This window comes from Rhinolophus sinicus, linkage group LG04, assembly GCF_036562045.2.
Source record: "Rhinolophus sinicus isolate RSC01 linkage group LG04, ASM3656204v1, whole genome shotgun sequence".
In the NCBI taxonomy this organism is placed as follows: domain Eukaryota; kingdom Metazoa; phylum Chordata; class Mammalia; order Chiroptera; family Rhinolophidae; genus Rhinolophus; species Rhinolophus sinicus.
This window is the reverse complement of record NC_133754.1, coordinates 71,741,513-71,756,373: the sequence shown is the minus strand read 5'-3', so window position 1 is coordinate 71,756,373 and position 14,861 is coordinate 71,741,513. Positions and strand designations below refer to the sequence as shown.

The 14,861-nt window shown below is 34.1% G+C and overlaps 1 protein-coding gene and 1 long non-coding RNA gene across 2 annotated transcripts in view; one reads left to right on the top strand and one right to left on the bottom strand.

Annotated features, from left to right (window-relative positions):
* LOC141571046 (uncharacterized) overlaps positions 1-2,283 on the top strand; it is a 76,513-nt gene extending 74,230 nt beyond the window's left edge. Inside the window, exon 5 of the long non-coding RNA XR_012495538.1 lies at positions 2,020-2,283. This is a non-coding gene — a long non-coding RNA (uncharacterized LOC141571046). The remainder of the gene's footprint in view (positions 1-2,019) is intronic.
* Positions 1-14,861, bottom strand: part of MICU3 (mitochondrial calcium uptake family member 3) — a 77,992-nt gene that overhangs the window by 52,476 nt on the left and 10,655 nt on the right. The gene's annotated exons all lie outside the window — the stretch shown is intronic.

The window sequence follows — 14,861 nt, the reverse complement described above, 5'->3', positions numbered from 1 at the left end:
AAATTTTGCAATAATGACCCAACTGTGATTTCTGCCTCTAATCCATCCCATACTGACAGAAAGAAAAAACAGGCAGAACTGTAGAACAATTTGTATTCTTTAACTATCTGAGAACGCGTATCAGAAGAAATCTCCCAAGTAAAGGTTTTCATTAAAATTCCACTGCATAAATTCTACCCCTTACCTTAGAAAGAATACTCATCTTTTCTGATAATAGCATTAGATGGTGCCCACAGGTCTATTTAGCACCACCTTAAAATAAAGTCTGGGGAGATATTTGGAAATGCTTTGTTCCCCGGGGGGGGGGGGGAAATAGCCTAAAAAGGAAGAATATAATTTATGTATGACAGAGATAACCAGAATCTGGGTGCTTAAAAGGACTTTCTGCTACTGCAGACTAATTTGTCCACTGCTTCTGCTTGCTTTAGTGTAATATATCGCATTGGCAATGCTGAAATGAAACATGGACTGGTAAAAAGTGAAAACCAATCTTACCATAATATCCCATTAAACTGGCCTGATCGTAGAACAGTCTAATTATCATCAACTAGGAGAATTTGGCTCATCTAGTTGGAGAATGGGATGGGATGGAGAGCATAACAGGAAATCAATACTTGGGTAGGTTTTTATATTCTCTGTTCTCTTCCACTAATTTGTCTCTTGCTACTGAAATGTCAGTGTTTTAATTACTACAGCTCTTGGTTATGTTTTTTATTTTTATTTTATTCAAGTTTATGTTTTTGACATTAGGTAAAACAGACTCCATCTTATTGTTAATCCTTTAAAAATATTCACAGTGATTGCTATACAATTTTCTATTCAAAGTAAACTTTGAAATCAATGCATCAAATTCTATTTTAAAAATTTTACTGATACTTTCTTTGGGATGACATTGAATTTTGGCGTGATTTAGGAAGACTTGATTTTTCCCAACTGGGAACATGAATGTCTATTCAGGTCTTCCTCTATGTCTTTCGGTAAGATTTTACAGTTTTCATCATATAAATTTTAGATACTTTTGGTAGATTTACTCTTACAAATTTTATAGTTTCTATATAATTGTGAATTGGGAATGAAACTTTTATTCCTATTACATTTTCAATTGGTTAATTCTTGTAGTCGAATGGGAAAGCTACTGACTTTAGTATATTTGCTTTGTATCCAACTAACCTTATTAAATTCCTTCATTAATTTTAATAAGTTTTCTTGGATTTTCTAAGTTGATGATCACAAGTTCTTTTACAATAGTGACAGTTGTTTAGCTTATCCTTTTTAGTATTTATATCTTGTTTTCATTGCCTTAATTACTAAAAGTGTAGGTCTCTAAAAATGATGTTGAACAGTGTCAGTAATAGTAAGCATTCTTGTCTTGTTCACTGTTTTGAAGAGAATGCTTCCAATGAATTGCCATTAAACGCAATGTTTGCAATTGGTTTTGATAATTATCTTCTACCTTAAATCAGGACTGGTTGTTTACCTAGTGTTCTTTGTTCGCTGAAAATAAATGAGTTTAGAGTTAGAATTGTCCTTAGAGAACACTTGGTCCTCTTGTTTACCTTTTTAACCACAACAAAAACATAAATGTGACTGCCTAAACAAAAGTTAAAATGCGTTGGGCAATTAGAAGCATAAAAATCCCCCCCAAAAAATTCAAGAGGTATTGGACAAAACTCTATTATTTACACATCTTTAAACTATTTTTAGTTTCTAAGATGAATATTTAACATCAACTAATGAACTAATGTAAATGATTCATTTATTCAACAGATACTTGGTGTGTGTTTACTATATACAAATGAATCAACTATAAAATTATCAATAGGGAGATGACTTACTTTATCGAAAACTGTTTCAAGGAAAAATATGAATAAGCAAGTTTGGTTTAATCATGTCTAACTACTTTCAAACCTTTCCACAGTCCACATGCTTCTTTCTCTACAGCTTATGAACTATTTTCTTAACTAACCTTTATATGTCTTTTTAACTGTGGTACAGTTCTAACCGAGTTAAACTTTACAGTGTTTGAGAGGTTGAGAGGGAGCAGCAGTCCATGAAGTTAAGCTGAGGATACCTAAACTGACCTACTAGAACCTCTGAGGAAACGGGTGGCATCAGGACAGTACATGACCAAATGTTAAAAGGAACTCAGATCTTTAAAAGATTCAGCTTTGCTTCTGAATTTTCCAAAGTTTGGAAATCTAAACCTTCTGAAGTTTTAACATCACTGTTATGAACATACAGAAACAAGAATCAATAAAAGTGGAAAATGATATTCATACCAGTTTACTATTCCTCTTGGCAGTCTTGCTTACCTACACTTGACAATGATCTTGTATCGTTTTAATGTTCTGGGACTTCAGAAAAAAAAAACAAATACGCACAGCTATTTCCCTCGAGCACAATGGCATGAATCTGTATGTATAATCCCTATATTACAAGGAGCAGCTTAAGTACACCTATATTCACTGGCTGATCTACTTTATTTAACCTTTCAGGCTCAGCTAAATCCAATATATCTTTTAATTTCTAAAGCCTAGAATTAACCTGAACATCTTTTAATAATAAATACTGTCTCAGTAAATGATTTTTTTGTATTACAAAATTGCCATGATAATGTATAATGTATCTAAAGCTAATGGGAAAGCTAATGTGAAACCCCAAAAACCTGAATTATATCCATGTAGTTGTTAAAAAATTGATAAAATGAAAATCTTTACTATCAATCCAACATAATGTACTTAAAAAATAAGGCTTTCAAAAGTGGTAAAGTATAACTAGACCATTTCTGAACTGCAGGGAAGAGACTGACAGGAGTTACAGAAGTCATGTTCATTTAAGAAAAATTCTTAATATCTTAGGTTGACAAATTAAAAAAACACACACACTTATTTGGGAAGTTAAGGAAGTGACAGGCTTTAAATTGTTAAGAAATATTAGAGAGAAACCCCTTGAGCTTATAATGGCTACAAAGACAAACAGCCTCTCTAAGAAGCTGGCGGGTAGTAGAAGCACAGATGGAGCGGAAGGCTGGCTTAGCTTTTAAGAAATGCTCTCTCAAAAGTAAACACAACACAGAGTTTCCACGTTCCATCTTTTCTGGAGCTGCCTCTTTAAAATGGACTGTTATAAGGTGAAATTCTTTTTCTGCATGTACTCCTGTCTTTCCTTTTTTGTTTTGTTTTTGTTATTTGATTTCTGATAACCCACCGAGGAAGTCTTCTTAAATGCAGGAAGACTGAAACACAATTTTTGTTAGGCAATAAAAAAAATCAAACCAGTTATTAATTAACAAACCAGGCTTATTAATTATCAAAGTTATAAAATTGCTCTAATTAAAAATACTTAGAGAGTAAATATAATCAACATTATCTGTACCTTGAATTCATATTTTCCGTTTTTTATAAGAACCAGAGTTCTTATTGTGAGAACTCTGATACTAAAATAGTGTCCTTGACTTCCTCTTCCTATTAGCATCTGAGGTTGAAGCTACTTAAGTACTATTTGTGGTATTTGCTTCACATCTGTCTCTGGAACCAATCCTGTCCCAAGCTGGAGGTAACCAAAGACTTTCAGGCCAAAGATTTGGGTGGTGGTGTCTGTCCTGTTCTGGGACCAGGTACTGAGTTATTGGTTTTGCTCCTATCATCAGAACCCATCCTTTATTTCCCAATTTCAGTACTTGGGTTCCTATCTGTCAGACTATGCCTGAGAACTTTTCCTGATGTGCCAGTAGTTCCTCTGAACTACAAGCGCATGCTTACCTTCCCTTTCCATGTTTGGCGTTAAGGTGCTATTTACCAGGTCTCCTTGATGCTTCATTCGAGACTCTCTGCTATAGAGATCTGCGAGTTATCACCAATTCAATGGTTGTCGTCTGCTAGAACTTCATGAAACCAACTGAGCTAGTCCTAACCTGTTGTTAAAAACAAGAATGTGCCTGGGGTGAGCTCTGGGAACTGTAATGGTCTCTGAGCTATGGCCAGCTCCAGCAATATTTCAGATCACCTTCAGTTTTCTGCTTAGCTTTTCAATTTCTCTAGAGGTGAACCCTGATACCTTTGCAGCTATTTGCCAAGGAGATGAATCTTTGCTCCATATCAAATTGTCTTTGTGATTCTTCCACTCAGACTCTTACTTAGGAAGGCGACCTGCCAGAAAACTTCTGCTGCCGTGCACTCTCTACTGAGTAAAATATTGCTCCAAATCAATCCTAATTAATCACATCTCTTGTAATAACATATCTTAGACTGTGACAACACACCTTCCCTGAAAGTCAACACTGTACCTTGGATACGTCCTAGTTATTTCCTTTATCTATTCCTATTAGATCACTTTTTCTCCTTTCCCTCATTCACTCTGGGTTGCACTTACCTGTTTATATACTGGTCTCTGCCATTTAACCATGAATTCCTTGAGAAGGGCAATATGTCTTATTTCTTCCTTTCTTACAATATTCTTCCTTTTAAGAACTTAACCAGTGATTACACAGTGACTGGCATATCTAAGAGGATTGGTAAATGTCTATTGCATGAATAAATGAATGCTTATGGATGAAAAGATAACTGGCAACTGGACCAAAGAGATACTAAGTCTGGGTGAGGGGGCAGTTAAGGGGAGGAGAGCAGAGGAGAGGCTTCTGATTACAAGCTAGTAATTTAGACTGAGATAATCAAAGATAATCTAAAACTTTAGAGAGAAAGATACCACATTATAACTTATGTGCATCTTTTAAAAGTTGCTCGAACATATCATCTTCAAGACTAATGTTGGTGATTTTTTAAGTTTAGCTGTTATAATAAGGCTTATGGGTTTTATTATTCAGTTCAACTGTTAATTATTTTAATGGAGTAAAAATTCTGGTAAAATTAATCTCTTCGTAAGCAGGGATGTAGGCAAAAATAACGTGTGGCTTAAATCTTGAAATTTGGAGCTCTCAGTTCTCAGGCACTCCTCCCAAGTGATTGCAACATAAAAAAAACTGGGTATTTTCGTATTTATATTTTAAGAGTTCTATGTACTTCAAATTTTAAGTAATTATAATGTTACTAGTTCCATATTACTTCAGTTGGCTACTTTCAATTCTACATTACCATTTTTTTTTTTTACAATAAAGAGTAATTTTTGCTTCTATAATATCTTTCCAAAAAAGATTAATGAAATTCACTAATTCTCCTAACCTTTGACTACAGGAATAAGAAGAACAAATGGACAGTATTCCCGGTGAGAATTCTATCAGTATATGAATTAGCGAAGGCCTGAAAATGGAGAATACAACTTTTCAAATTTGAATAAAGACTGGGAGTTAATATACAAGAAGGTCCTCGGTTATTATTGGAGAAAAAGACAAACAGAAATATGATTTGAAAGAGGCCCCCAGTTTGGTAGATTACCCTTTTGTCTACATGGAAGAGTGCAGGAAGGGGCAGTAGTGGAGAGGACAAGAAGCCGGAACAGGAAAGGCATAAGAGACGTAGCATAGGATTTATTTGAGACAATCCTAAACCAAGTACAAGACACAGACTGTAGATTTCAGCCAGGAATAGAGGTGATAGAGGTTCAAGCAGCAGGCCAATTGGCTGAAGACCATTATTCAAAGAAGAAATGAGCAGACCAAGTCAAAAGGGCTCGGGTCATGAAGAAGAAATTAGTCCATTGGATACTGGCATAAGTCACTGGGATATAAGATAGGCATCCATAAGACTGGGGCTAAATCACAGGGATCAGTTACATTAACAATGTCAAAAGTGGCCAATTCACCATTAATCTGAAGCTCTTTATATTCTCCTGTTGGTCTTAGTGTCTATGGTGAGGTTGAACCTACAGGTGGGTGGTCAGCTGAATTCTCAGACCAGGAGAATATAGGAGATTAGTACAGCTGACAAAGTTAATTCACCCTCATCAAAAAAACAATCATTTCCTTCTGTCATTAGATGAATGGATAAAGAAAATGTGTGTGTGTGTAGATACAGATATAGATACAAATACAGATATAATTACCCTCTAGGTCCATCCATATTGTCACAAATGGCAGGATTTCATTCTTTTTTATTTCCGAGTAATATTCCATTGTGTACATTATGCTAAGTGAAATAAGTCAGACAGAAAGACAAATACTGCATGATTTCAAACAAAACGAACAAACAAAACAAAAACAGACTCACAGAGAACAAACTGATGATTGCCAAAGGGAAGGAGAGTGGGGATATGGGTGAAAAAGATGAAGGGGAATACAGTCAATAATATTGTAATAACTTTGCATCGTGACAAATGGTTACTAGAATTAGTTTGGTGATCACATCATAAGGTACGTAATAATTTCAAATCACTAGGCTATACATCTGAAATATAATATTGCATGGTGACTATACTTTAATAGAAAATCTAAAAAGAAACAAAAACATTATTTCCCTTCATTATAATCAAGGCCTTTACCAATTAACCCTTTCTCTAATATATTAGATAGGGTAGGCTAAATTCCTCAAATATAATGGCTCAAACATAACAGAAATGTGTTCATTTCTCCCTCATAAGAGTCCAGAGAGGACATGCTAGGCCTGGAGTTAGGGGTGGGATTAGGGAGCTCTTTTCAACACAGTCATTCAGACCCCAGGTGATGATGACAGCCATTATCCACCAAGGTTGGTGGGGGCAGCATGGAGGAAGTTCATGTGAGAAGCTTTTATAGGTCAGGCCTAGAAGTAGTATAAATCACTTCTGCTCACATTCAATTGACAGAAGTGAGTCACATGTCCATACTTAAGTGCAAGGGATGATGCAAAACGAAGAACTGGGCATCTGCAGTCCTAACTGTTATGGGGGAAGAGAAGAGATGACGGTCAACAGTTTGCAGTTATCTGTCACATTAACTTCTGGTGACATCATCAAGGACTCAGGGAATATAAAGGACTAGCAGAAAAACATTAGAATTATATATATAGCATGTTTAACAAAGACATGGAGAGATTCACTTCCAAAACAAGCCACATCTGTAGTCTCATGGGAGGTTAGACTTCTAAATCACCTTCATCAATTTTTAGGAAATACTAAACTACTGTGATTTACTTAGAGTGACAGTTCCACACATTTCATCCTCTGCATATCGTATTTCGCTTTCCATTCGCTTGAAATTTAATGTTGTTTGCACTTGCACTCTCCCAGCTTTGTTTTCCCAAATTTGGCAAAATACTTCTGTAACTCTGACCTTTACACAAAACACTGCAGTGAGATTAAGAAAACATTGGGTCTGGTCCTCTATCCTTGAATATTGAGAGATGTCGAGTGTAAACAGATGTTTTGTGCTCCATTTCACAGACCTCCCCACGGTATATCTGTGAGAAGTTGAACAGTAATTACTATCCAATAGCTTAATTTACAAAAACTGAATTGAACCATGTATAGGTAAAAAGATGATGGTCTTCAAATTTTTGATCTATGATTATAAAACTGAGTTATTCCTAAGCTAAATTTGGTGACAGATTGTTATACTCAAAATATCCATAAAAAATAACTAAAAACTCTAAAATTTAAGTAACAGAAACATTAATATATAAAATTACTCCCAAATTCATATATGTATAGTTAAGTTTTAAATTCTAACAACTTCATTTCTTTCATTTATATAGTAAAATTCATTCTGAAAATAAAGCATCATCAAATGTCACCATAATGAAACTACAGATTGTGTGATTTTGACAAATAGTACCTTATTAAATCTAATACAATTATGATTTCATGGCTTCATATGGGCATATTCTAACTAGATATGTTAAAATTTTTCACAGAATGGGAAAATATAGACATCCTAAGTTTAAGGGAAAGTATCACTGTAGTATAATATTTTTAGACGTGGCAAATTTTTTTGAGGAAATGGAATTCTTCATATCAAAAATGATCTTGCAAAACTACTATTGAAAGAAAACTACCCAAGCAAGGATGGGTCTGAGAGGTTGGCACATAAATTATCTTAATTGTAGGTGCATGGCCACACACCAGGAAAATTAAATCATTGACATCTAGAGGTTGAAGAAAATTTAAATTTGCCTTTTTTACTCCTCATTTCACTCCTTCTAGGAAATTATATTTTACACTTTCTAGGAAATTATGGAAATTATTTTCATGTTTGCTAAAAAATGTTTAGGGAATCTTCTTTCTAGCCATTTGTATTAGTCAGAAAGCTCCATCTTTTCTGTTTTACTGAGAAATTGAGAGCTACATTCTAGTTTTTAAATTTCAGTTTCCCTATTTATGAAAATGGAGAATTTCATGGAAACCAAAAATTTCAAACACACACCTGTAAAATAATATACTTTATTCATAAAAATAAGTAATGACAATTTTCAGGTAACTGTGAATCCTCTAAGTCATGATGCCATAAGTAAGATGCGTGTCTTAAGACGTGGTAGAAATGACAAAATTTACATTTTTTTTAAAATTACCTCATCTTTACAAAAGAAATAAAAATATGTGTCAATGCAATTATATTCTCTGGAATTTCCAAACTCAGACCTTTGTAACTAGTACTTAGATGTTACTTCTTAAGGTAGGGAAACTAGGGCCTTCAGGCAACAGAGTACATCATTATCCTTCCTAAGAATAACAGAAAGCAAAGGTTCACTGCCAAGGCACAGTCTCACGTTACTTCAGGTCAGCAATTTGAAAATTTACTCTGTGGTAAGGTCTGGTTTTCCCAGGGAGGCAAGATTAAATGCCAGATAAAGGATTCACTACTTGACAATTAGAGAAACTGATGCCTACAAGCTGATAATATCCTAAAGAGGTAACTTGAAACAAATATATCAATTATCTAAACACTGTATAATGCATTACCTTTTAGCAGCTGAGAAACAGAGACATGAGAATGAAGAATGGAAGAAAGAAAAATAAAAACCATTTGTATTAGCCAAAATTACTTACTCATCCTTATTAGTTTCATTTTTTAAAACAATGTTTTATATTAAAACAAATACTAATTTTTTAAAATAAAGAATGATTAGAAAATTTACTTGACTACACGTAGGAAATTGCGAATTTGGTATTACACTCTTCCTGATATTGGCAACTGTGCCAACATTTTATAAAACATTAAAGAGCACATATCTTTTAAATGTGAGTTTTTATTTTATATTTTTCTGGGCAAGAATCTAACGAGATGTATATGAAATTTTATTCACATCTATTTTTATTCTAGCTAAAAACATGTTCGTGGAAGTATTACACTTGGCTTTCTCAAATGGCTTCAGGCTTACTTAAAAGCTTCTAAGAAGATAAAAGGGGTAACATTTTCTTTGCTTGTTGGGTGGTCGAAGGTTAAACATCAAATTCCCAGTGTGGGAAAATCCCAAAGTACTCTAGGTGAAATGTTTTGATGCTTAGTAAATGTATCCATGTGGAAATACACACAGCTGCAGACCAGCCAATAGTATTTCCCTGCCTGAGATGAAATAGTAAAAGAAAGTTATAAAATAGGGGGGAAAAAAAGAGTAACTGACCGTTTATGATTTGAAACTCTCCAGTTGTGTTGCTATAGTAGCTTACATTGTAGGGTTCTTCACACCATTTCTCTTCTGCTCTTTACAAGGCTACTGGAAAGAGCTCCCGAGGCTTCCTGTCTCTGATTTCCTCTACTTCAGCAGGTTCTCCCCTCTACCGCTCCACTAAAACTGCTTGTCAAGGTCATAGATGACCCCGTTTCTAAATCCTAAGGTCAATTCTTAGTTTTCATCTTACAGCATCTGACACAGTTGATAACTCTCTTTTCCTTGAAACTTTTTTTCTTGGTTTCCAAGACCACACTGTCCTGATTTTCCTACTCCTCTTGCAGTTCCTTCTTGATACATGTGCTGGTACTTCTCATCTATGAAGTGCCCTATGCCGAGGAATTCCTCTCTTTTTTTAATCTATAATTACTTCTTCGATAATCTAATCTACTCTTTACATATTATAAATTTACTACCAAATCCAAAATGGAAGTCATTTGCTTGAGACAGTGCAGGTACAGTGGAACACAACATTTTGGAATAGCTTTTGTGAGGATGAAAAATGGAGGTGTCAGGGACATCTAAAAGGATTGTCGAACATGTCTCCTTGAGCATATGTTTCAGTTTCTCAAGTGTGTATACACCTAGATAGAATTTCTAAGATGCATAGTAACCTTCAATTTAACACATAATGTCAACCTATTTTCCAGAAGTTTATACCTCTACCATCAGAGTATAAGAATGTTTGTTGTTCCACATCATTGACAACATTATTGTCAGTATTTTTAATTTTATCAATCTAACAGGTAAGAAATGGTGCTTTATTCTGGTTATAATAGTATTTATCTGGTTTATTCTGGTTATAATAGTATTTCCCTACAATTAGTGATGCTGAACATCTTTTCGTGTCTTTGTTTTTTTGAATATATTTATCTTGAATTTCCTGTTCAGACCCTTTGTCCACTTTTCTATTATGTTGTCCTTTTTCTTACTGATTTGTGGATCATTGCTATATTATATTCTTGATGCTAAGTCCTTGCAAATGTTATGTAATGTAAGTATCTTCTTAAATTCCAAGACTCCTTTGTATTTTATTAGATATTTTTGTTTTAATGAAGTGAAATTGTGCTTTTTGTCTTGTTTTGAAAATCCTCATTCCTAAATTATAATTTACTTAGGTATAGAAATCTATGTTGGCAGTTATTTTATCTCAGCACTTTGAAGATATTAATATATTCCACTGTCTTCTTGTTTCTATCCATTGCCACAGATTAGCCTTCAGTCAGGCCAACAGCTATCCCTTTGTGGAAATCTGCCCTGTTTATCTTTGATTTTATAGTTTCACTATAATCTGACTAAATATATATTTATATTTATTTATCCTGCTCAGGACTGTTTGTATTTCCCAAATCTGAGGATTAATGTTTTTGCTACTTTCTGAGAACTGTCCAGCCATTATTATCTCTTAGAATACTGCCTCTCTCATTCTCTCAAATCTCCTAGTCTGTAACCCCAATAGATGAATTTTCAACCTTCTCAGTCTATTTTCCATGTTTTGTAAACTCTCGATATTTGCCATTTCTTTAAAAGTATATTACATTCTCTGTATTTTCCTCAAAATTATCTTTCAGATTACTGACTCTTCAGTTATATTTTATATGTCTTATTTTACTATAAGACTGGGTCTAATATATTATGTAATGTAATGTACTGTAAAGTAATGTAATGTAATATAATATAAAATCAGGTCTTATGTTCGTTTTTGCTCCAAAAGACACATTAGAGCTGATTGTCTGGCTAGGTCTTATTTTTGGGGAAACAGGATAGATCTTATCTGTGGCCAGTGTTCAGGACCTTTCCTCCAAAGAACTTTTGCATTTTGTTCTGCCAGCTACATCAGCTATTTTTCTCTGCTTGGGTAGTATTAATACAAGTTCTAACTTTGAATCCATATTAGGTTGTATGGGACCATGTTTATACATTTTCAGGAGTCCTTTTTTCTACTTAGAGCCTGGACAGACATCTTCAGGATTCCTTGTCATCAACTTGTACTGGGGGGAGAGTTTTTTTCTAATCCATTCTTCTGATGAGGGCTCTAGCTTTAGGAAGGTTTTGTCTCCTATACCCATATAGGCATTAATTCAAGTCCTTAGAATTCCATGAATAATGACCCATAACTCCCCCAAGTAAACCACAGCTCATACTGTTCTACTATTAGTTTCCTCTTTATTTCTGCCTTTGGCAGTTTTCCTTAATTTATTACAAGTACAGTATGGTATTTAAAAGGATGTTTAAAATATTTTAATGACAGATTATGTAGTACACTGTATTGCTAGAACCAGAAATCTAAACCATTTATTTTATTAAATGGGCATTCCATAGTTTCTGAGCATTTTCGTTTCACTTAAAAGCTATCTTCCAACACAATACACTTCAAAACTAACAAAGACTGATAGCCTATTACTTGTTCTCTAATTTTTCCTTAGAAAGAACACTGATTTTCAGCAAGGCACAATACCACACAGAATAAAAGTTACATTTCTCAGGCTTTGTTACAGTTAAATTAAGTCAATTAAGTTCTGGCCAGTGAAATGTAAATTAAAGTGTTTTTTATGAGACTTCCTGGAAGGCCAATTAAAAGGTACTGACTCAGCTATACAGGGCACAGGTAAGTAAAGGCAAAGGCATTATCTTGACTCATTTCTCCTGACCCCAAGCCAACTGCTCTTTATTACACCCTGCTTCACTTATTTCAAACTGTTATTTTTATAATCACTTTAATCTCTGAACTTAAAGCTGTTGTAGAGGTTAGTCAAAAGTAGATATGGAAAAACGTCTCTTCATGTCCTCTGCCCATTTTTTAATTTGTTTTTTTTGAGTTGAGTTTTTAATAAATTTTGGATATTAACCCCTTATCGGATATATCATTGGGAAATATCTTCTCCCATTCAGTAGGATCCCTTTTTGTTTTGCTGATGGTTTCCTTTGCTGTGTAAAAACTTTTTAGTTTGATGCAATCTCACATCTATTTTTTCTCTTACTTCCCTTGCCCGAGGAGCTATATCAGTAAAAATCTTACTCTGGGTAATGTCTGTAAACTTTCTTCCTATATTTTCTTCTAGGAGTTTTATGGTTTCGGATCTTACATTTAAGTCTTTAATCCATTTTGAATTTATTCTTGTATATGGTGTAAGGAGGTGGCCCAGCTTCATTTTTTCGCATGTGTCTGTCCAGGTCTCCCAGCACCAATTATTGAATAGACTGTATTTACTCCCCTGTAAATTCTTGCTTCCATTGTCATAGATTAAATGACCATAAAGGCATGGATTTATTTCTGGGCTCTCTATTCTGTTCCATTGATTTATGTGTCTGTTTTTATGCCAGTACCATGCTGTTTTAATTACTGTAGACTTGTAGTATAATTTGATGTCAGGTATCATTATACCTCCCACTTTGTTCTTATTTCTCAAGATTGCCGAGACTATCTGGGGTCTTTTATGGTTCCATATAAATTTTAGGATTATATGTTCTATTTCTGTGAAAAATGTCCTTGGTAGTTTGATAGGAATTGCATTGAATCTGTATATTGCTTTAGGCAGTATGGACTTTTTAATGATATTAATTCTTCCTATCCACGAGCATGGTATGTGTTTCCATCTATTTGTATCTTCTTTAGTTTCTCTCTTCAGTGTCTTATAATTTTCTGAGTACAGATCTTTCACTTCTTTGGTTAAATTTCTTCCTAGGTATTTTACAGCCTGGAGAAAGACAAATACCATATGATCTCACTCATATGTGGAATCTAAAGAAAAGAATAAATAAATGACCTAATCAGAAACAATCTTAGAGACATAGAGGAAAAATTGAGGGTTGCTAGACGGGGGGTGGGGATAAGGGGGAAGGCAAGGGGATTAGAAAGCACAATTTGTAACCACAAGATTGCCATGGGGATATGAAAGTCAATTTGGGGAATGTAATCAATAATGTTGTAAAGATTTTGTACGGTATCCGATAGACACTTGTCTCATTAGGGAGACCACCTCAGGGATGATGTAGATGCCTGATCACTGCACTATACACCTGAAGATGAACAATAATGAAAGTCAACTATAATTTTATATATATATGCATATATATAAATATATATATAGTTACAAGAAGTATAAATATATATACATATAAACTATGTATACACATGGTTTACATATATATGTGTATATATGTGTATATATATATATATAGTTACAAGAAGTGGAATACAGAATTAGGAATAGAGACAGTGGAAATGTAATGGCTGTATGCAATGTCAGAGGGGTAGTAGATGAGGGGAGGGGTGTTATCACTGTGTGAGGGATATAAATGATAAATGTCTAACTATTACATTGTTTCGTGCACCTGAAACTAATAAAAAAATTTTTTTAAAGAAATATCTTTACTTTCTCTAAAAAAAAAAAAAGGAGATATGGGCAAGGAGATCACTGTAGAGGTAGGACATAAAGGAAAGGAAAGGGAAGAGAATCTATATTTTCCCAAGCATATAAGTTAAACAACGACATGAAGATCAAAACTGCTTTTGAACTAGAACGTAGTGCTGTAAGTGAATCAGTACGTATACCACAGTGTCTTCACCAATTTTTCTAGGTGAGGTACCTTTCAGCCCTATGTCTTCCAAAGGAATTAAACTCCCTAGGGGGCCACTCTGCTCTCCTAAATTAAGAAAGCACGCTGTAGATACTTGTATTATACAGTACATTTAAGAATGCCACTTTCTCTGTAGATTCTAAGAGAACACTTCCTGAATAAACCATATCACCAAAATTCGAAAGAAACATGTTTCCAGAACTTCTCTATCAGCCTGTAATCAAAGAATACACCTCTATTGCTGAGTAACTTCTCTTACATAACTGATATTCAGATAATCCCTTTCTGGTTCACTTCTGCATATCCATCCAACTTTCATCATTCTACGGAAGACTAATGTTCAACCCAATTTATGACTTTAGCCATGTTCCAAATTGTGTTGCGTAAGGGTGTGTATAGAAGACCAAAGACACAAAGTGCTACTCTCCTATAATTTGCCAACAAATGGCAGGAACCTTGAGAAATCCTCCTGCTTGCCTACAGTTTTATAAAAATTAAAATGTACCTATAATAATAATTCAGGATAAGTTCTAGAGTTTAATTATTTGGTGATATATATGTATAATATTTTTGATAAATACAAGATTTAGTTCAAAATAGCACCCAGTATTTGTACTTTTGACTAATAAAATTTAGAATATTAGATAAAAGTATGAAGTGTAGATTTTAACCTTACTTTCTAAATAAGATGTCTTGACTTTGACTAAGTTATGTGTCATAAAAGACTTGAATCAAAACATTTAC